Genomic DNA, 22,463 nt, shown 5'->3' with positions numbered 1-22,463 from the left:
CAAGGACTTTGGGGTAGATCAGATCTGATTGGGATCTTAGTGCCCGCATTTACTAGCCATACTTTACAACCAAGTTGTTGTGGGTTTTTTTTTTTTCTTTGAACTTTCTGAGCATCAATTAGCATGTATCGGTGATGTCCAAATACAATTACTAGCGGTTAAGGATTTTAACTTCCTGAAACAAATTCTGACATGTAGTGCTTAATAAATTTATAGGTATTATAGGTATTATAATTATAAATTATTCACAGTATGGATCCCTGTTCCTCTAAAAAATGTCTTCATGTATTACCTCTCTTCTCCTGTGTTGTTGTTGTTGTTGTTGTTTCATTTCCCACTCGCCCCAAGACTGAGAGACAGAGTGCAAGTGGGGGAGGGGCAGAGAGAGGGGGAGCCACAGAAGCAGGCTCCAGGCTCTGAGCTGTCAGCACTGAGCCTGATGCGGGGCTTGAACCCATGAACCTTGAGATCATGACCTAAGCCGAAGTTGGACACTTAACTGACTAAGCCACCCAGGCGCCCCTCTTCTGTATTTTCAATCTGTCACTCTCAGCTGGTTTCTTCCCTCAGCTTATAAACAAGGTCAAATCTCTCCCATCTTCAAAAACAAACTAACAAGAACACCTCCATAAAGAAATCCACCAGCTCCCTCAAGTACTCTCACACCTTGTCCTGGAGGGAGAACTTCCCAAGCGGGAATTCTTGGCCTAACCAATGCCTGGTTCTTTGAGATTTCTATTTCCTGTGGCAGTCTCTCCTTTGGCTTTTTTGAATCAGAGAATTGGCTTATTTCATCAATTCTGGAAAATTTCCAACCTTTATCTCCTCAGATGTTCCCTCCCCTCCATTCTCTGTCTCCCCTGCTTCCAGATCTCCAATGAAACATGTATCAGGTTTTCTGTATCTTCTTTTATCATCTCTTTTGTATTTTCCATTTTTCTGTCTTACTGTGGTTCATTCTTGATGATTTCTTCTGACTTACCTTCCTTTCCACTATGTTATTAAACCCTTTATTGAGTTCTTAATTGGATTATTGCACTTAAAAATTTTTTTAAGCTTTATTTATTTTTGAGAGAAAGAGAAAGACAGAATGTGAGTGGGGAAGGAACAGAGACACACACACACACACAGAATCTGAAGCAGGCTCCAGGCTCTAAGCTGTCAGCACAGAGCCCTACGCGGGGCTCAAACTCTCTGAGATCATGACCTAAGCCAAAGTCAGATGCTCAGCTGACTGAGCCACCCAGGTGCCCCATGATGTTTGCACTTTTTAGTTCTATAATGTCTAATTGATTTTTTTTTAAATCAGCAGTGTGGCTTTAAATTTTTCCATATCCTTATATAAAACTTTAAATTCTGCTTTTATCTCCCTGACACAGTAAGCATTATTCTATTACAGGTTGTACCTAGGAACTCTATCTGAGATCCTGGTGGGTCTATTTCTATGGCTTATGGCTTCTGTTGATTCTGAGACATGTTGTTTTGTCTCACGTGCCTTGTGTGCCTGTGTTCCTTCTGGACATGTTAAATGAAATGATTATTTGAAAATTAATTTGAGACCTAGGATCTTCTTTCGGAGAGGATCTACCTTTCTTTTGCCAGCACCAGAGGGCACTCAGTCCAGGAACAGGGCTTGAGAATATTCTAGAGGGTGGGCTCTCTGTATAAGCAGGGAATGGGCTTGGACTAGGGTTTCCACCTTGGTAGACAGTGACCACCAGCTCTGTCCCTCCAGCTCTACATTCTAGAGGAATGACAGTGTCTTCACAGTGTCAGTGTCTTCAGGACACTGTGGAATGCAATATTGCCCCTCCTACTCACCCCAGAAGGTTGGCCTGTTAGCTGCCTTTTCCCAGACAAGGAGCAAAAGCTCACCCATTTAGACTCTTACCTCCCCAGGGTAATAGAGTTCTACTCTATTAATTCCTTTTTTCCCCCTTTAGTTAGGCCTTCAATATTACTGAGAAGATGGTTTGAGATCTCCTTTAACTGCTATCATTTCTTTAGAGGGAGAGTGGTTTGTCCCTTAGTCAGAGGAAGCAGATGCCAGGGAATTGCTAATGCCCTTGGTACCACTTCTTTCCTGGCTGAGCTTAGATCCTTCCTTTTATTCATGCACACTTGAACTTTTTATGGGGAGGCATTATAATATGGAGAGCAATTTCCAATTAGCCACTGGAGATGGCCTAGCACATGCTTCTGGGTCCACTAGAGCACTCTGGGCCCAGCCAGGAGGCCATCTTTATGTCTCCCTGACCATCCATCGGGACATGTGAGCATCACTGATGTAAGTGCTGTGCTTCTGGTGTGTTAATCAAATATGCATTTGATCCCAAGGTCCATATAAGGGGGTGGAAAGGTTCTTCTATGATGTGAGCAGACCTCTTTGATGGGCCACCTGGAAAGAGGCCTGTTCTTAGGTAGGTAACATTTACTCAGATGAAGCCTGCTCTGATTCTCCTAACATGGACAGGGTCTTTCCCTGCCTTGTCTCACGTGGCCCACCCTCAGTGTCTGCTGTGGAGTCCACATCACCCTCTGCCTGTGTAACCAAGATTTTACATACACATCATGCTTGCTCTTTAGTGGTGGTGGTTGTTTTTGTCTGTTTCATTTTGTTTGCTTTGGTTGAAGAGGCTCAAATTACTCCTATTGCTCGGTCCATGCCGCATTATTATTCTTGGTCTGCACAAAGTCCTTTGGTTATTTTATTAATTAATGTGCCTTCTTTTATCCCACTTCCCTACTCTCATTCCCCTCTTTCTACAGGTCATTCTTTTACTGTATTAATGCTCATCTTTATTTGGATGTGTTCTTGCAAAATGTGCATTGCTGATTTACGTGCATATATTTTTTAAGTTTACAGAAAAGCAATTATACAATATATCTTCTTATGTTTCCTCTTGTCTGTGCTTGTACCATTCTGCCCTGTTGCTGTGTGACACCTACCTCAAGACATCTAACCTCGCTGTAACACCCTATCGTGTGCCCTGGCCCCAGTCTCCCAGCAGTGGACACTCAGTTACCTCTAATTACCAGCCACCATATAAATATGCTGCAAGGAACTTCTTTATAAGTGTTCTCTTATGTGTTGGTATGATGATTTCCCTGGGTTGTACATCCAGGAGCAGGATTGTTAGGTCATGGGGCATGCAAACGTAGGACTCGACTCAACCAAATAGAACCAGACTGCTTTCCAGAGTGGCTGTACCTATCTACACTTCCATCAGCGATACATGATTGATATCTATGTCACCAGATCCCCTCCAGCTCAGCATTACCTGGTTTTTGAATGGTTGCCAGCCTAACAGGTACCTGTGAGATAAACACTATCTCACAGAGCTTTTAATTTGGGTTTCTCTGATTATCAGTGATTTTGAGCATCTGGTCATATCCTTAGTAGCTTCTCGTGTTTCTCTTCTGTCGTTTGCCTGTCCATGTCCTTTGCCCATTTTTCTATTGAAGTTGCTGGTTTTTTTCCTTACTGATCAGCAGGAAAGGGGAACAGATAGGGAGGGGTAGGGAAAGGAGGAAGATAGACAACCAAACACATTTTTATCTAACAGGGTGGAGCTAGGGTCAGGTAGAAATGAAACTCTTCACTTCAGACAGGATTCTTAGCCTCCAATCATCAACAATCTCTGGTGGATTTTAGCAGAAAGGAGCATTATTAAAGGAATGATTTGGAGGGCTAAGAGCCAAGGCAGAGTCTAGGGCAGGTGGGTGGGGACTGTGCCCACTTCAAGAGAGGCCACTAAGGACCAACCTGGCATTTCCAGCTCCTTGTGGGGAGCTGAACTCGGCCTCATGCATATCTAGTAGGTGGGACAATTCCTTAGATAGAGGGAGGGGGTTTAGATGCTGGGCAACCACACAGAATAACTGTGTCCACTAAGCTCCTCCTCTGTTCCCTGGACTGTGTGGGCCTGAGGTATGTCTGGAAAAGCAAGAACTTAAACTTTGTTAATAGGGTACAGAGATAGCTGATACCCTAGGGTCCCTGACAAGAGCCATTGTAGGAAGGAGCAATACGGCATCACAGAGAATGTTTGCTACAACAGACAAAGGCATCTCATATGCAAACCCCACTCATCTTCAAACTCTGAGGGCCCAAGTAACTTACTGGTTTGAGAAAAACAGAGAGGCTGGTCCTTGACCTGACCCAAACCCAGCCTACTATAGCCGCAGGTATGTACTTAGAAGATAGGCTGGGTGGAGGACCTAGGAGAGTGGCCTCACAGATCATTAGAGACTTATAGAGCTCAAAGAATCTTCCTGTGAGGTCCCTCTCTCCAGTGAATAAATAGCTGTCTCTGTCTCACATGGCACAAGCATAATTCCCTTGGAAGAACTGGTAGAGATCTTGAATCTAGACCAAGCAAGACCAGAACCCTCCTAGCTCTTGAAGCCATTATCTGTGGATCCCCAGCCCCAGAGACCCAGCACGGCCAGCAGCAAGAGTGGACTCCCACAATGATGGCGACACCATAGGTCAAGAGAGGACATTCATGAAGGTTGTAGTGTAGCCCAGGTGCTACAGCTTTTCAGCGGCTGCTGAGGACAGCAGCTACAGAAACAATGCCCAGAAAGCAGCATGGCCAGTACATCTGCACCTGACCAGCAACATGGTGACAGAGCAGTAGCCAGAACTGACTCTTGGGCAGCGAGATTCCAGAATCATCCTTAGCATAGGAACTGAAGTCAAATTCTGCGAGATTCTAAGACCCTCTGTGAACAGGTGAAGGCCAAGAGTCATTAAAATGTAGATACTTATGTTCACCAGACTGGACTTGTAGCCCCAGACTGGTGAAACCTGGTATATTGGTACCACAGTCATAATAACGAACATAGTTGTTATGCTGTGTACAATTCTCATGTATTAGCTTAATGCCTGGGCACAAAAGAGGCATGAATGAAAGTACAGGGAGCAAAGTGGTGTTGTCTAGGCACCTTCTTCTGTCCCCTATGAGCACCTACCTGAGAGGTGAACCTACCTGTACGGCCATTGTTGGGCTGTCCTCATGTTCCTGGCAGTATAGAAAAGGCACTCATTCCATGTGAAGAGTCCTGGGCTCTTCTCCTCAGGGCTGGTGTCCTGCCCTACTGGTACCATGTCCTATCAGGAGATGTGAGGGCAGAAGTACTGGGAGCAGGAACCTGTGGAAGAGGTGGAGGGAGCTGTTGCCTTCTTAATAACATCCTTGCTAAGTTCTTCTGTTCTCCAAGGATAAGCAGATGGTGACGGTGGACTGGGAAGAGCCTGAGGAGCTGGTCCTATGCCACACACCGGGGCAAGCAAGTCCCTGTATTTAGCATTCTTCCTGCAGAGACTGTGGTGGCTATAATGAAACATGTGTGGCTAGCACAGCAGCACGTGAAGCGGGGGTGGGCAGCCAAGACCGTGGCCTCTGACATAACCTATTGGTCAGCTACCTGGCCACTGCAACGATGTGTGATGATGTGTCTTCCAGCCACTGGAGACCCTGGGCTTCCCCATTACCTTCCACTGTCACTTGACCTTAAAGGCTTCCGTGCTGGCACTGTCTGCAGTCTCTGACATCATAGTTGCTCCTCCTAGCAAAGGGTAGGTACCAGCTACCACCATGCCCCATGGGCCCCAGCGAAGAGCTCGAGAAGCTCAAGGCAGAGGTCATACCACAGGATGGGGCATCTGGGCTCAGAATTGACCACTGGTAGGCAGATTGAAGTGTCCTGAGGGCCACAGTTTGACTTCCTATCTATCCCATGAGCCTCGTCTTTGTTTACCTGGGGCTTTTAGCTTCTGATGGCTTCAGGATCTGTCAGTCTGTCTGTTTCATGTATACAAGTGGTACTCTGGGCCTCTCTGGGAGGTCAAAAAGCATGTCCCTTGGTCCTCTTTGAAAACACTGTTAACAGGTCAAAATCCCAAACTGCCCTCTGGGAGGCAGAGGCTGGGTAGGTGAGAGAATTCTCTATACTCACCTGCAGAAAGTCTGTATGGAGGGAGAGTCTAGAAACATGCTTGGGCATGAGGGAGCTGATGGCCTTCTTTCTTCTGTATTTTTTAATGTGAAATTTTTACCAAAGCATAACGCAAATACAGGAAGTACCCAAATCACAAGGATATAGATCCATAGCTTTCCCCCAAGTCACCTGTATAACCAGCACCTAGACAAAAGAATTTTGCCAGAACTGCTGAAGCCCCCTCATGCTAACCACTATCCTGACTTCTAACAGCGCAGGTTACTTTTGCCAGTTTGGGGATTATAGCAATAGAATCATATATTACTGAAGGGCTTCTAAGAACAAAATTACCTAATACCCAAAATAGCAAGAGTTTTGCTTCGGGATGATGTAATATGCCATCATCATCCTCCCACAAACAATAAACCCTACTTCACAAATAAATGCCTTTTGTAAACATTTTTCTTTTGTTTTGTTTTGTGTTCCAAAGGGTAGAGGTGGGAATCGACGAAAAGGGGCTGAGTCTCCCCTCTGGGTCAAGTGTAAAACAGAGCAAAGGGAGTTGCCACAGAGGGTATCTGCAAGTATGAACACAGCCGGAGCAGCTCTAGACCCTCTGAGTCAGTCAGGAGCAAAGCCCCAGCTCTAGAGCATTCAAGAGCTGTAGACAGAGTGTTGGACTTCCCCCAGAGTGTGGGATAGGACCTCAGTAAATTCATATACATTTCAAAAGACAGAGTGACCTCTGCTGACATCTGGGTTCCAAAATAGATTAGCATTTCATTAGAGAAGATATGAAGAACTTGTCATCCCCATAGACATATGGTTATCCCAATTTGACATTAACAGGCTTATTATTCCTGTGTGATGTATACCTGCATGAGTCAGATAACGGGCTGAGTCAAACATGGAATGCCTAAGTCTGGAAAAAGAGAGGGGAGGGAGGCTCTAGCCACAGATACTAGAAGGGACCAGAGAATAAAACCTTTGCTGATAGAGATTGCCATTTAGCCACCTGCATGGAAATGTTGCTGTTAGATACAGAAGGCATGGAGAGTGTTTCCAGGACCAGTCTCAGGCAGGAGATAGACCAAATCTTAAAGGAAAAGTGAAAAGTGAAAGTTCTTTGCCCCTAGTAGCAGCAACAGTTAAACCATGAGCAGCGCCCCGCTGAGCCTTCTGGAGAGGCAGGGAGCCCACTCAGGTTGAGAGGACAGGACTCAGCTGTCAGTAGTAACCCCAAATAGCAGAAGGTGGTCCTCAACCTGACCGCAAGTTACAATCACCAGAAAGGAGTTTAATTTTCACCTTTTTATTGTACATAACATTTATCACTTTAACTATTTTTAGGTGCACAGTTCAGTGGCATTGAGTATATTCCCACTGTTGTGCAGCCATCACCACCGTCCTTCTCCAAAACTCTTTCATCTTCCCAAATGGAGAGGCTCTATATTGGTTAAACAGTCTCTCTCCAATCCCCTCTCCCCTGAGCTCCTGGCAACTGCCTTTCTATTTTCTGTCTCTATGAATTTGACCACTCTAGATACCTCATATAAGTGAAATTCTACAGTATTTGTCCTTTTGTGTCTGCAGGGGAGATTTTTAAAACCTGAACCCCAGACCAATTAAATCAGAATACCAGGGTCGGGCCCAAACATTTAAAAAAGCTCCCTGGTGATTCTAAAGGGCAGCCTTGAAAACCACTGGGCTAGAAGATCTAAATCAGATTTGCTTTCAGGAATCCCTCCGAATAGCAAACACATCTCAGCACCTGCTGGCTGATGCCTAAAATTCCTTTAGTCATGGGCAAAGCTAAGGATTTTCCTTCTTCAGCTGGAGATGAGGGGCTTTAAATGACTGATTGACATATCACAGTGACTGAAACTCATCTGCTAAAGATTAATCTATCAGTCAACAAATGTAAGTGAGTATTATCAGACACTGTCTCCTTTTGAAAGCCAGGAAGACTCAGAGAGTAGCAGATGATGAGTAACTGTCCACTTGGGAGATGAGAAGAGACAGACACACCAGGGACCCATGGTCACTTGTTGGGGTGATAAAAGTTAGTGTTTACCTTTAACTACCCTTAGGACCAACATATCTGTCTACCTGCCTATTTGCTGGAACAGGGCCACTATGACATATGGTTCCCATCAACTGTATTTTTGCATGATTCTTGAATCTCCTCGTTTTTATTTAACCACACTGACTTCATTTCAAAGGAACTTCACTTACATGGGTCCTAATTGAGGCATGACCAGTGCCTTGTTCAAGGAAGAGCTTCTGCTGCTGCTGGTTTCTTCAGAACTAGAAATACATAGAAAATGGTCAGGTTTAAACAGAGAGACAAGATAGGGATAGGCACAAACATTTATAAAATGACAAAATAACAGGGAAGATCCATACCAAAATCATATCAGTTCCCATGATGAAGGGAGGACGGTATGGGAATGAGAGTGGAAGGGTTTGAATGTTCATTTTTCTAAACCGTGGAAGCAAACATGACAAAATGTTAACCCACTTGTTCTGTGTTGGCATTTTGTCATATTACTTTTTAAAATTTTTTAAATGTTTATTAATTTTTGAGAAAAAGAGAGAGAGAGAGAGCATGAGTGGGGGGAGGAGCAGAGAGAGGGAGACACAGAATCTGAGGCAGACTCCAGGCTCCCAGCTGTCAGCATGGAACCTGACGCAGGGCTCGAAGTCACAAACTGTGAGATCATGACCTGAGCCAAAGTCAGATGCTTAACCAACTGAGCCACCCAGGTGCCCTGTTATATCACTTTTTAAACTTGCCTTTGTGCTTTTCAGCCTTTACAAGATGTTAATATTAGTGGCTTCATCAGGCTGTCTACGGTCAGCACAGAGCCCACTTTGGATCCTCTATCCCCCTCTCTCTCTGCCCCTCCTCTGTTTATGTACTCTCTTTCTCTTTCAAAAATATTTAAAAAATTCAATATTACATATATGCCTATATAAATAATTATACACATAAATATACATAAAGAAATGCTTTAATGACTGAGGCTTTTACAAAAATTTCAGGTTGATAATTCTGCCATAAAATTAAATTACTAAAGCCTCATAGAACATTTGAAAAATACAAAAGAGATGGAGACACAAATTAATATTCCCCATAAAACTGGAATGTAGAGATTGCCACATTTTGATGTCTTCATATCCAAGCTGTTTCTCTATGAATTAAATAACTGCATCATTGATTTCAAATTTGCAGATAGTTTCTGATTACAAAAATACCTGCTCACTGTAAAACGCAGGAAAATATAGATAAGGAGGACAAATTACTTATGTCCTTACTATCTGAATGTGATACCGTTGAAGAAGAGAAGGATGTAACTGGAAAGACTGGAAATAGGACAGAAACATTGTCAATAAGGAGTTGTATTTACCAGGGTCTTTGGTCTCATTCACCTTCTCCTCTGGTCTTTATGGGATAAAGTGACCCCAACATTCAGTCAGATATCACATGGCTGGACCCTAATGCCAGTTTGATCTTGGTTTAAGTGTTATTTCTTTGCTGGCTCAATCTGAGGGATTCACTCACTATTATAATAGCCTTAAGGTTTTTTTTTTGGGGGGGGGGGTTATTATTTATCACCCTCTACCATTTTTTTGTTTGTTTACTTGTATATTTATTTGTTTCTTGTCTCTCTTCTTCATTGTTGTATCCTCAGGACCTGGAAGTGTCAAGTGTCTGACATTATTGTTGAATGAAAAAAATGAATCAAAGAGCCTTCAGTGGTCCTGCCTGCATAGGATTGTGAAAGTATCTTCCTTTAACTACCATTGGATACTTACCTAAGAAGGCAACCTGGTGAGGCACCTGTTTTTCATCTACACGTCTTCCTGCCACCACCCCCCACCACCACCAACTACCTCCTTACTTGGCAGCAATTCTATGTGCCTGTGATAATCAGAACCACTTGCCACAGCAAATACCACATCCTTCTTTTCTGCTTGTTTGCCTTGTGGAGCCTGAATATACATGTGACTGCCTCAGCTTCCAGTTCAATGAAATCATCAATGTGTCCTTTGGTGGCCATGTTCTTCCCTTTGGTACTAAAAACTTTGAACTCTCAGGATTCAGTGTTGTTAGGATGGGAAAAAATACTTTAGATAGCCATTTACTATTGCAGTAGCCTTAACATTTTTAAAAAGCTTATCATTTATCATTCTTTACCACTTTTCCCATTTTGCATTGAGGAGTGGATGCACATTATCTGTGTTGTTAAGGCTGCAGAGACGCTCCACCTTTTATAGATTTATTGGCCACCTACAGTTTTCCTTGAATGACTAGCCACTTATGACCTTTGCCCCTTTACCTACTGAGGTGTTCATTTTTAACTTTTTGATTTGTAAGAGTTCTTTATATTATAAGGAGTCTAACACTTTGTCACATATAGAGTACAATTTTAAGTTGATTTTTCTTTTGGAATTAATGTTTAACAGTAATTTTAATATAGAACAATTGTAATGTTTAATTTCTTAAGTAGGCTCCATGCCCGATGCAGAGCCCAAAGTGGGGCTTGAACTCACAACCCTGAGGTCAAGACCTCAGCTGAGACCAAGAGTCAGATGCTTAACCGACTGGGCCACCCAGGCACCCCTGTAATGTCTAATGTCTATTAATAAAAAACTTTAAAATTTTTATGGAGTGCCTGGGTGTCTTAGTCAGTTGAGAATCTGACTCTTGATTTCATCTCAGGTCATGATCCCAGGGTCATGGGTCAAGCCCCATGTCAGTCTCTATGCTGAGCATGGAGGCTGCTGATTCTCTCTCTGTCTCTCTCTCTCTCTCTCTCTCTCTCTCTCCCTGAGCCCCTTCTCCCCACTCATGCTAACATTAAAAAAAAAAAAAAAAACTTAAAAAATTTTAAATATAATTAAGTTCTTCACCTTTTTTAAATGATTCTTGCTCTGGCATTATTTATAGGAATACTTGAACAACTTCAGCATCATAGGAATTCAGCAAGGAATGTTAGTAATAACAGTAAAATTACTAATAATCATTACCATTTATTATTTACTATGTATCAGACACTCTACATACTTTATTCTATTTAATACAATAAACCTATGATATAATTATTATTCCCATTCTACAGGTCAGGAAACTGAGGCTCAAGAAGACAGAGTAACTGCCCATAGTTATGTAACTTACAAGTGTTGGAGCTGAAGTTCAGTCACTTAGTTATGTACAAATTCTGGACTTTGTCAGCAGATGAGTAGACCTGGGTCCCCATCCCAGCTCTGCTATGCTGGCTGTGATACCTGTGTATGTGCCTTCACCCCCTGAGCCTTAATGTCACCTATAAAATTTGTTTAACAATAACCCTCTCATAGAGTTGTTGAGGTATTTAAATGAGGAAAAGGAGATGTCACTTGGTGCCAGCCAACAAAAGAAAATCCACCACCACCACCCCTTTGCTGGGGCCCCTTATTACTTTTCTCCCTCCCCTCTCTTTGGGGAGGGGTGGGGCAGGATTGGAGAGGAGAGAAAGGGTAAACTAGCTCCTGCAGTGAGGTGCAGAGGTTGGAAGCCCAAGCCCGGCTCATCTAAGTAAGGAACAGAGCAAGGTGAAGTGCCACCTAAGAGAGATCCCACCCAGGGAGTGGCTCAGATGCTTCCAGCACACACATAGGCCTTTTTGTGTGTGGGAGGCAGGGGTGGAGCTGGATCAGAAAGATCTCACCACAGCTTGGAAGCAGCCACCTCGCTTGTGAGGAGAGCCCTGGGAGGTTGCCTCTCATCTGCCAGCTCTTGTTCTGTTGGCCCCAACATACACACAGAGACCATGGGGACCCTCGAGGGACACTTGCTGCCGGGGATATGCCTCCTCATCTTTTCTCTCCACTACTCAGTGATGGTGTCCTTGGCCCTGCTACGGGGACAGAGGTTTCTCAAACCCCCTCTGACCCCAAAGGAGAAGCGAGGACACAGGTGGTGGCAGCTGGTACCTGTGGAAGGGATGATGAAGGTGGCCATCTCCCTGACTGGCATCATAACCGAGTTCTTCTACCCCCCAGGAGTAAACCGGATGATGATGGTAGACTGGGAGGACCCTCGGCGGCCATTTGTGTTCTATGACAACTGGTATCACGTCACCATGTATGGGTTTTTCACGCTCAGTGGCGTTGTGGACATCGTGAGCCGGGCGTGTCAGGCGCAGCAGAACGTGAAGCTGGAGCGAGCGGCTGAGGCCCTGGCCTTCTGTGTGCTGGTCCTGCTGATGGCATGTCACCTGGAGAACAAGGGCACCCTGGAGGTCCGCACGCACCTGCTGTTCGTGGCGCCCACCTTCCTGCTTACCCTGGTGCTCACCATGGAAGTCTGGGTCCCTGACCAACCCACGCTCTGGGTGCTGAAGACCTGGATGGGGCTGGTGCTCAGCACATGGATGCTGCAGCTGTGTGTGCTGATGTACGTTCCTCCCTCCGGGCAGCCCTGGAGGGCAGAAAACCCTGGCGACCTCGCCTTCCTCCTCATCTTCTTCTGCTGGCACCTGGGCTTCGGGGCTATCGTGCTGGCCGCTGTCTATGGCCTCTGCAGCCTCTGGCACCACCGCATCTCCTCTTGGAGGGAAGTCCCACGTGCCAAGTACCAGCTGTGTCCCAGAAGCTACAGCAGCGAAGAGCTGGAGAAGCTCGGGACAGAGGCCATGCTGCAGGATGGGGGCATCTAGGTACAGAATCTTTGTGCTATGCCTTTTGTCACAAGAGTTTTGAGGGTACCCACTGTGCGCAGAGCACAGAAATGTGCTGGGATCTACTTTCTGTCACAGGAGCCACCCTCCTTGTTCCTAAATAAACCTTTCAGTTCCTGGGATTACTTCACTCTGTCGCTTTGTTCTCTCCAGGTCTGCCTCTTTTCCTGCCTCACTGCCCCGCTTGGTTACTGACCGTGGACTTGTGTGGAGTCAGAACAAGGAGGGGGCTTTTCTCTCACAGAGGAAATGAAAATCAGGAAATAGAGGGAGATGGAGGGCCGCTGGGGACCCAGGGGGGTTTCGTCCGTTGGAGGCAGAGCTAGCTGGCTTAGTGTGTGCCTGCAGCTAGAGTATTTAAATGTGCGAAAGAGAAGGGGTCCATTTTTGCATAATGGTGAAGAACTTCTGTTTCTCTTCATTTTTCTGTTTTCTTTACACTAAGCATGGCAGGATGATGAACTTGTTTCCTTGTTGCTATAGTTATTTTTAATCTACACGGAATGAGGCTACATCTGCCTTCTGAGGGGCAAGTGGGGAAGGGGTGACAGTCAACTTAGCAGGGGCTCAAGTCTGAGAGAAAGGAGGCAGAAGAGCAAGGAAGTCCCAAAGGAAACAAGGATGACCGAAATATAATTTTAAGGTGTTCAGGTTTTGCTGGGATGTAAAACTCCATTGTTCCTACTCTTTCAGTAACGTCTGTGATGCAAGTATATGCGTGTCTTGTGTGAGTGATTCTGGAGCCAGACCAAAGAGAAGGCTCAGATGTCAGTTGGTAGGAGCAGAAGGGGAAGAATGGCTATGAGATGTGGGGTGCAAACCGTCTTCAGTGGTTCTGAAGATGCAGAACTCGGAGCTGAGAGGAAACGGGAAATGTCAGCCCCTGGAATTTGCAGAAATTTCTAGCCAGTCATTGAGCTTCTCCCAGAATGAGGAGAGAAGGTGCTGGTAAATCCATACACTCAGTAAGACATATGAAAGCAAATTTTATAAAAACGCTTATCCCTGGGTACAACTAGATATCCACTGCTTCTGCTAGCACGAGCCTGCGTATGTGAGACAGATAAATCCAGCATCTGGAAATGTGAAGAGGCAGGAAGAAGAGATGGGGTGCTGGCCGTAGATGTGGAGAAAGGACCAGAGAGAAAAGCTCCCTCTCATGAAGCAGCTACAGCGACACCACCTCTTGTGCAGTTAGAAATGCTGTTCTCAGAGACTAAAAAGCTGTAAGAAGCATAGAGAGGTGTTTGCATTTGCAAGATGGAAGACAGGCTGCACATTGTCATCTGAAATGTCACCGGACACTCCCTAAAGAAATAGTGTGTGGGAGCATGGAAAATAGGCTCCAGAAACTCCAGGATGAGAGCTTGAGGCAGGGAAGGGAGCCAGGGGAGGGTCTGGCAACTCACCCTGGCAGGGTTTGGAGGGGAGGAACACTCTGGATCTAGAGGAAGAGAAATGTGTCCTGCAGCAGCTGGAACCAGGCCAGCCTCAGGTTCCATCCCAGCAAAGCAGGAACCAACCTAAGGAGAGGCCAGTGCCTTTCCTTCTGTCCCCACCCTAAAAATCCCAGAAAGCAGAGCCAAATTTACCCTGAAGCTAAGATAATAAAGCTTAAGCTTCAGAGCCCCTCACTTTACATCTCCAAACATAAAGCCCCGGGAGGGGCCACAGCAAGGTGTTGATATGATCACTAAAAAATTGCAAAAGTAAGGTATTTCTGTATTCTTCTTCTTTAAAAAAAAATGTTTATTTTTGAGAGAGAGACAGAGAGACAGAGTACAAGCAGGGCAGGGGCAGGGAGAAGGAGACACAGAATCCAAAGCAGGCTCTGAGCTGGACCAACACGGGGCTTGAACTAGATGTTTAACTGACTGAGCCACCCAGGCACCCCTGTATTCTTCTTTTCTAAAGAGGGACCTCCAACTAGTATAAGCTGTAGGCTCCACAAAACCTAGCTTTGCTTCCACCCTGAAGATTTCACATTTACTTTCAAGATGCCTTATAATAAACATCTCTTTGCCCTTTAGTAGGACATTCCTTAGCTGAGGGTAATGGTAAGACTCTATCTCCTTTAACTTGGAAACAAGAAGCTTAAAATGCTAATGACCTCACCAACTAATTGAAAACCACCTGCTAAAGCATAATCCATCAGTTAACAAATCCCTCAGTCACCTGTGATCAGATGTTTGGCCTGATTTAATAAAGAGGAATTCGACATCTAGAAGACTGGTGCCTGAGGGAGAGGCGGGCAGTGATTTACAGAGGTGGGTCCTGCTTATCTTCATTTGTGCTGGGAGGTGGCAAGGGTTGTCCTGCACATTTGGCCCTTACCCAGTGTATTAGTCAGTGTTCTCCAGAGAAACAGAACCAATGGGATATGGATAGATCAAAATTTTTTAAGAATTGGCCTATGAGATTGTGAGGGTTAGCAAGTCCAAAACAGACAGGGCAGGCCAGCAGCCCAGACACCAGAGGAAGAGTTAATGTTGCCTTCTTGCTTAACACACCTCAATCTTATCTTTTAAGACCTTCAACTGATTGGATGAGACCCACCCATATTATGGAGGGCAATCTGCTTATTCAAAATCTACCGATTTATGGGTTTTTTTTAAATTTTCATTTATTTATTTTGAGAGAGAGAGAGAAAGAGAGAGAGTGTGTGTGTGCATGTGAGCAGGGGAGGGACAGAGAGAGATGGGGAGAGAGAATCCCAAGCAGGCTCCATGCTATCAGTGCAGAGCCTGATGTGGGGCTTGAACCCACAAACCCTGAGATGATGACCTGAGCTGAGATCAAGAGTTTGTTGCTTAACTGATGGAGCCACCCAGGTGCCCCTCAAAGTCTACTGATTTAAATGTTAATCAGATCCTGAGGTGCCTGGGTGGCTCCGTCAGTTAAGCATCCAACTTTGACTCAGGTTGTGATCTCACGGCTTGTGAGTTTGGGCCCTACATCAGGCTCTGTGCTGACAGCTGGGAGTCTGGAGCCTGCTTCAGATTGTGTCTCCCTCTCTCTCTGCTCCTCCCATGTTTTCACACACACACACACACACACACACACACACACACACACACACACACACTCTATCTCTCTCTCAAAAATGAACATTAAAAAAAATAATATAATAAAAGTTAATCAGATCTAAAAAATACTGGCACAAAGCCACATCTAAACCAGTGTCTGAACAAATAACTGAGTGCCGTGGCCTAGTCAAACTGACACATAAAATTAACCATCATGCTCAGCATATTGGAACATGGCCACCTAAACATAATTTATGTCAACTATGTTTGTTGTTACTTTAGAGACCTTCCAAAATAATAATAGTAACTTCATTTTATTTTTTTTTACTTTTTAAAAGTTTTTACTTATTTTGAGAGAGAGAAAGAGTGTGTGTGTGTGTGTGTGTGTGTGTGTGTGCACGCGTGCACGCACAGAGAAGGGAAAGAGAGAGAGAAAATCCCAAGCAGGCTCCAAGCTGTCAGTGCATAGCTGGACATAGGGCTCCATCTCAGGAACAGTGAGATTAGAACCTGAGCTGAAATCAAGAGTTGGATGCTTAAAGGACTGAGCCACCCAGGCACGCCAATAGTAACTTCATTTTATTTTATTTTTTAATTTTTTTAATGTTTATTTTTGAGACACAGAGAGAGAAAGAGCATGAGCGGGGGAGGGGCAGAGGAAGAGAGAGAGACAGACAGACAGAATCCGAAGCAGACTCCAGGCTCCAAGCTGAGCCATTAGCACAGAGCCCAATGCGGGGTTTGAACCCATAAACTGTGAGATCATGACCTGAGCCAAAGTAGGACGCTCAGTCGACTGAGCCACCCAGGTACCCTATAACTTCATTTTAAAAGGACTTCACCATTATAGGTTCTGATTGCAGTATGACTATGACTATATACTGCTAAATGGTCTTCTTCCCTTCCCTGTTTCCTCTAGGGAAAGATAGTGGTGTGTGTGTGTACAAGTGACTCTTATTTTTAAAAATTCAAATAATGTTTAGAGAGGTTTTTTAATTTTATATGTTATACAATTTAGACATCTTACAATATAGCAAAAAAGCATTTTAAAGTATTTTGAAATCTACCATGATTCCCCCACCCAGAATTAATTACTGCCTGGGAAGACTAAAAGGTCAGGAAGTTATTTCAATCAGAGTAAATGATAAGATTTATATATCAGAGATGAGACCTTTCTTGGTGATGATGACTGATGTGCCTGATGATTCAGGTGTGGATGACTAAAGAGACGTGGAGGTGAAGGTCACTGAAGATGAAGAAATCCAGAGCTGGAAGTCTAGTGTCGTGGGAAGGAACTGAGCAAGGATCATGCCAGGCCCAGGAAGATGGCAGTCTTGGGCTGGAGAATGCCAGAGCCCCAGTCCTCAGTGAATTTAGTGGGGGTGGGGATGGGGAGGAACTTAAGGCACCCAGGAGGGCAGAAGACAGAAAGTGTGGTTAGCATGAGCTGCAAAGGAGGAAGCAATCAGGGTTAGGCAGAAATGGTACCACCTACCCCACAGAGGTGTTGTGAGAAGTGAGGTCCTGCATATGCAACACTTAATTCAGAGCGTGGGGTGTGGGTTCAATAAATCTTAGTTTGAGAGACTGAGTATACAAATGGGCAATGGCCAGACTACATATAAAAATAAAAATCTCGGGGATGCCTGGGTGGTTCAGTCGGTTAAGGGTCTGCTGACTCTTCATTTTGGTTCAGGTCACAGTCTTGCTGTTTGTGAGTTTCAGCCCCACATCAGGCTCTGCACTGATAGTATAGAGCCTGCTTGGGATTCTCTCTCTCTCTCTCTCTCTCTCTCTCTCTCTCTCTCATTCTTTCTCTCTCTCTGCCCCTCTCTGCTTCTCTCTCTCTCTCAAAATAAATAAGTTTAAAAAATTATAAATAGTTAGATGATAGAGATAGATAGATAGATAGATAGATAGATAGATAGATAGATAAATCTATCTCTGACCTACAATCTACAGTAACGAGCCCAGGAAGCCAGCCTGCTACCTATAAGTCACACTGAAGAAAGTCAGTTAGCTATCCCTAGTAACCAGTCCAGGAAGACCCCAAATGGGCAGGATTTGATTAATAACTAACAGCTTCCCTAAATTTTGCCCTGTTTCCAACATAGGACCAATCAGAGAAAGGCAAATATGCACCCCTAACCAAGCACAAAGGATACCCCACTTCTAATTAGCCTGACTTCAGCTTCCCCATGCCAAGAGCCTCCAATCAGGCATACCTGAAGCCTCCCCTTTTTTTCCACTGTGAAGCTTTCCCATTTACTCTGCCTGACAGAAAACAACTGATGGCAGCTGACTCCCTCGCTACAGCAAACTCTGAATGGATAGCCTCTGCTTGGTCTTCATTTATTTCCACATGTTCAGTTCTTTCACGCAAGCAGTTACTTGATTTTTATTGAACATCTACTACACACCAGCCTCCATGCTAGGCCCTGGGCATAATGAAGTGACACAGATGCCAGGGTCTCTGCCTCCAGGCTGATTATGACTCAGTGGGAGAAGAAAACAAATAAATAAACAGCAAGCTAAGCACAGTCTGAAAAAGGATGTAATGAAAGACAGTTAAGCCAGACTTGGGGATCAGGGAATGCTTCCAAGAAAAGTGGTGTTTCCACAGGAACCTGAAGACGAGTGTGGCCAGGGGAAGAGGGGTTGGGCAAATACTCAGGAGAGGTGGAAAAAGCCAAGGAAAGTCCTCCAGTCATTGCACAGACACTGAAGGAAGTGAACAAAAGTGGGATGTTTGGACCTCGGTGTCTAAGCCTGGAATGGCAAGAGGGCAGACAAGAATCTGATTCCTTCTAGGTCCCATGAAGGAATTTGGTGTTTGTCCTGAAGCCAGTGGTAATGATCATATTTCCATTTTGGATACGTCACTCAGGCTCAATGTGGAATGAGGTGTTGGGGGTGGTGGTTGGCAAACCTGGAAGCAGGGAGACCAGCTAGGAGACTGATAGGCCACGGTGCTGGATGAGAAGAGCTCATTTAGAAGGTTCCTGACCTGGACGTCATGGCTGGAGGTCAGAAAGCCAAAGCTTGGACTGCTGAGGAGGAAAGGAAATGCAATCACTGAGAAAACGAAAATCGGGACCAGGGGCTGCAGAAGAGTGGAATTCTGATTGGAGAAATGCAGCCTGAGGTGTTGTTCTGGAAGTAGGTGTGTGTATGAGCCTGGAGCTCCACCCTGGATGGGGGGAGAGAGAAATCCGGGAGTCATAAACGAGCACTGAGCTCATCCAGGGAGAGGGTGAAGGCAAGTGGGCTTGGAACACAACTCTCAGAGGCACCATGTCTAACTGGGAAAAAGAAGAGACACACTTATAAAGCAGACCAAGAAAGAGCACCCAGGGAGGGAGGAGGAAGCCCCTGAACTTGTTGTAACACAGAAACCAAATACTGATATTGTTCCCAAAAAGGGAGTCACCAACAAAACCTTGTTTCTTATCCCCGGTTCCTCCTTCCTTTCCCTCCCTCCCAGACAAGGAAGGCCTGCAGGACATTGGGAGGGAACATACCCTTCCAAGACTAGTGGAACTGGTCCTGCATTGCCCCACAGTGTTGCCCAAGCTTTATCAAATGCTGATGTCTGTATGGGTCATAAAGAAAACTGGATGATGAAAGAAGAAGAAGAAATAAATATGCTTCAGACAAAGATTTGCCCCTAAATTATGCCCAGCCAAGGATGGTACCAATACCTTGGTGAGGTGAGTCTGGAAGTTAATTCTGGGACAGCAGTGAGCACTGTCCCTTGATGATTGTACATTACAGAGTTAACTATTTCCTCCATTGGCCCTGGTTACTGAGTGCCTACCACACAGCAGACTGAAACTGAAATCAAATTTCCTCTCTCCTCACTAGGCTGTGAGTGCAAAAGGGACCACAGCAAGGATAATGATCCCTATTTCAAGGACCCTCTAACCTCTTAAAGTCTCCCCAGATATCCCTCTGAGTCCCCATAGATCTCTACCTTTTCCTCTCCGTCTCAATATTCCTCTCTTTCCTTCTCTCATTAGCTGCCCGTCCCACTCCGTTTCTCCTCCACACTCCCCTTCTCTCTCACCCCCCACTACCTACAGCTCAGTTCTGCCCGCAGGCTTCAGCATGACCAGAGATTACCCCTCCTCCTGCCTCACTCCGGTGTCCTCCGGAAGGAGGAAGAGGCCGGGACATGTTCTTCTCTACTTGGCAACTCTTGGAGGACAGAGCAGAGCCTCCCTCAACCTGGAGAACACCTTCTCCCTGCCCTGTGCATCTACCCCCATGGCCCTAGCGAAAACATTTCCTTAACTTCTCCCAGGATGCGGTTCCGAGCACTAGCAACCTCCGTGTGACAGCATCCTCACGATTCGACCGGTCCTGGTGTCCTAGGACAGAATCTAGGGCTGTTTGCTTAATTTGTTTGGTTTGGGTTTTTTTGTTTTGTTTTGTTGCTCTGATTGTGTTCCCATGTACAAAAGAAAGAATACAAACAATACGCTTGATTTTTTTAAATACCAAAATGAAAAGTTTGCCAAGGGCACAAGACTAGCCAGTAAACTGTGAGGAACACAAAGAGCCCAGCTCTCCCAGGCTGTCCCCGGCACCCTCTCATGAAAGGGCTTCTGGCCTGAGACTGGCCAGGGAGCCAGCGCCCCACAGCCCTAAGTGCGTCCGTCATCCCTCCTCCCTCCTAGGGGACCCCCAGCTCTGCCCAGGCTAGGGACTGTGGGAGCTGAGCCTGGAAGCAGGATCCCCCAGCCTGCGCGCCCCAGGGAGGAGCGCGCCGCCCACACCCTCGCCCACACCTTCTGTTCCAGCTGGCAGCCTGGGAGAGGGCCCGGAGCATGGGAGGATGTGGCGGACCCACCCCTCCCGGGTCACCTGTGTCCTCCGCACCTGGCACAGCATCAGATTGGGCACTTCGCCTAGGTTGTGCCGCGGAAGGTGTCTCGCGCACGTCCCACGTGGGTGACCAGGCAAGGCCCCAGCACAGCAGAGCGTCCTTCTCCCACAACCACAGCCCCGCTGCAGGCGAGGGCCGAGTGGCCCTCGGTACTCAAAGGTTCACACACCTGAAGTGAGGGAGATGGATAAATCACCGACTGATCAACTGACTGATTGATTCACCCACTCACACATGCCAAAAGTATTTCTCTAGCACGTTCTAAGCACTTGAAAGGAATCCGTGGACAAAACGAAGATATCTGTGCTGCAGACCTGGGATGGGAGGTGGTCGGGTAGAAATGAGCAGTGACCTTATAAGATCATGTATTAATGTTTAGTCCTAGGTAACCTAAATCATCTCTTCCTACACACTGTTAAAAACAAAACTTCTTTGACAGATTGCTCTTTTCATTTAACAGTCAGTCCCTGGTAGGGTGGTTGACCTGTCAGTCAGAAGAAAACGCACACATCTGAAAGTCAAATGACAGGGAAACATGAAGGTCCCTAAATGGTAACAAGGTTTAATGCTCCAACAACACTGCCCAGTATGTCCAATTAACAGGGAAGCATGAGACAATGACAATAGCTCGCTCTGTATTTAATGAGAGAACAATGGGGGGGGGGCGGGTAATTTGACACTAGGTGCTCATTTAAGCAGCATTCCACACAAGGACTATGTTTACACACACAGGATTTACATGCAGGCAATTCAAACTGTGGTTTACCTGTAGGCACAGTCAAGTTCAGAAATTTCTATCAACAGTCCTACCAAACTCAGGGCCCTCTTTTTATAACATACTTTGCAGCCCCCCTTTATGATTCTGAAATGAAATTCAGAGATAATATAATCAGCCTGTATACATAACCACAAAAACTACATATAAATATATAGATATATATAATTAGAATATCTGTTGGTGTCTCCCTGCCCAAAGACCCTCATGAACACAGCCGTGGTTGAACAAGTTTTCATTTATTGCTCACTGTAAGGAGGGAGAGTATGTGCCTTTCACATGATAGAAAGGACTTTTAGGATTTAGGTTTGTGTTAGGTGATTTGGGGGAAGATTCATGGAAGCAGAGCTTTGCTTTGGATTGGATGCTATCACGAAGCAGCAATCGTTCTATAACGGGGCGTTTTAATAAATGTTACCGAGAAGGAGGGCAGACTAGAGCGAGGCTAAAACTATCATTGTAAAGGAGAAGCCAGGACCAGGAGATGTTTGGTCACTTCTGTGCTTTGGACCATGTTAATCTTTTGTCTGTGTTCAGACACCATTGCAGAGCGCAATTATTTTAATCTAGATCCACAAAGGTCACAGAGTGGCCTTGCCAAATACTGGTGTTCTGTGAAATTGCTTATGTGCAACAGGAGAACCCAATAAATGTTCTCAGTGAGTGCCATACTGGCTTCTGAGTATGAGGGACAGATTTTTCTCTTTCTCATATCCTAGCTGAACTACAGAGGAGAGACAAAAACAACTGATAATAAAATAATATACATTTCTATATGTAAATACCGTGGCACAACTATACTAGAATGCATAATAGAGTCAGATGAGTGTACCTCCTTATTTGAGCCAGTCTAGATTTAAAAGTAAAAATATTAGAAGGGTTTCCTTCCAGAGGCACCTCGGTGGCTCAGTAAGTTAAGCAGCCAACTGTTGATTCTGGCTCAGGTCATGATCTCAGGCGGGTGAGATCGAGCTCTGCAATGAGTGTGGAGCCTACTTGGGATTCTCTCTCTCCCTCTCTTCCTGCCCCTCCTCCTCTCCCATGAGCACACACTCTCTCTCAAAATAAATAAATAAACATTTTAAAAGAGTGTTTTCTTGGGG

The 22,463-nt window shown here is 45.3% G+C and overlaps 1 long non-coding RNA gene across 1 annotated transcript; it reads right to left on the bottom strand.

Moving 5' to 3' along the window:
• Positions 1 to 4,877: 4,877 nt before the first annotated feature.
• On the bottom strand, positions 4,878 to 21,234 carry LOC121034090 (uncharacterized). Its single transcript, XR_005792275.1, has 3 exons — positions 20,579 to 21,234; positions 8,182 to 8,253; positions 4,878 to 5,157 (listed from the first exon to the last, which is right to left on the bottom strand). It is a non-coding gene; the product is annotated as an uncharacterized LOC121034090 (long non-coding RNA).
• Between the last annotated feature and the right edge of the window lie 1,229 nt (positions 21,235 to 22,463).

This window comes from Herpailurus yagouaroundi, unplaced genomic scaffold, assembly GCF_014898765.1.
Source record: "Herpailurus yagouaroundi ecotype Mexico unplaced genomic scaffold, PumYag 159, whole genome shotgun sequence".
Taxonomy (NCBI): Eukaryota; Metazoa; Chordata; class Mammalia; order Carnivora; family Felidae; genus Herpailurus; species Herpailurus yagouaroundi.
Note: the sequence above shows the minus strand (reverse complement) of the source record. Positions and strands in the feature narration are given on the sequence as shown.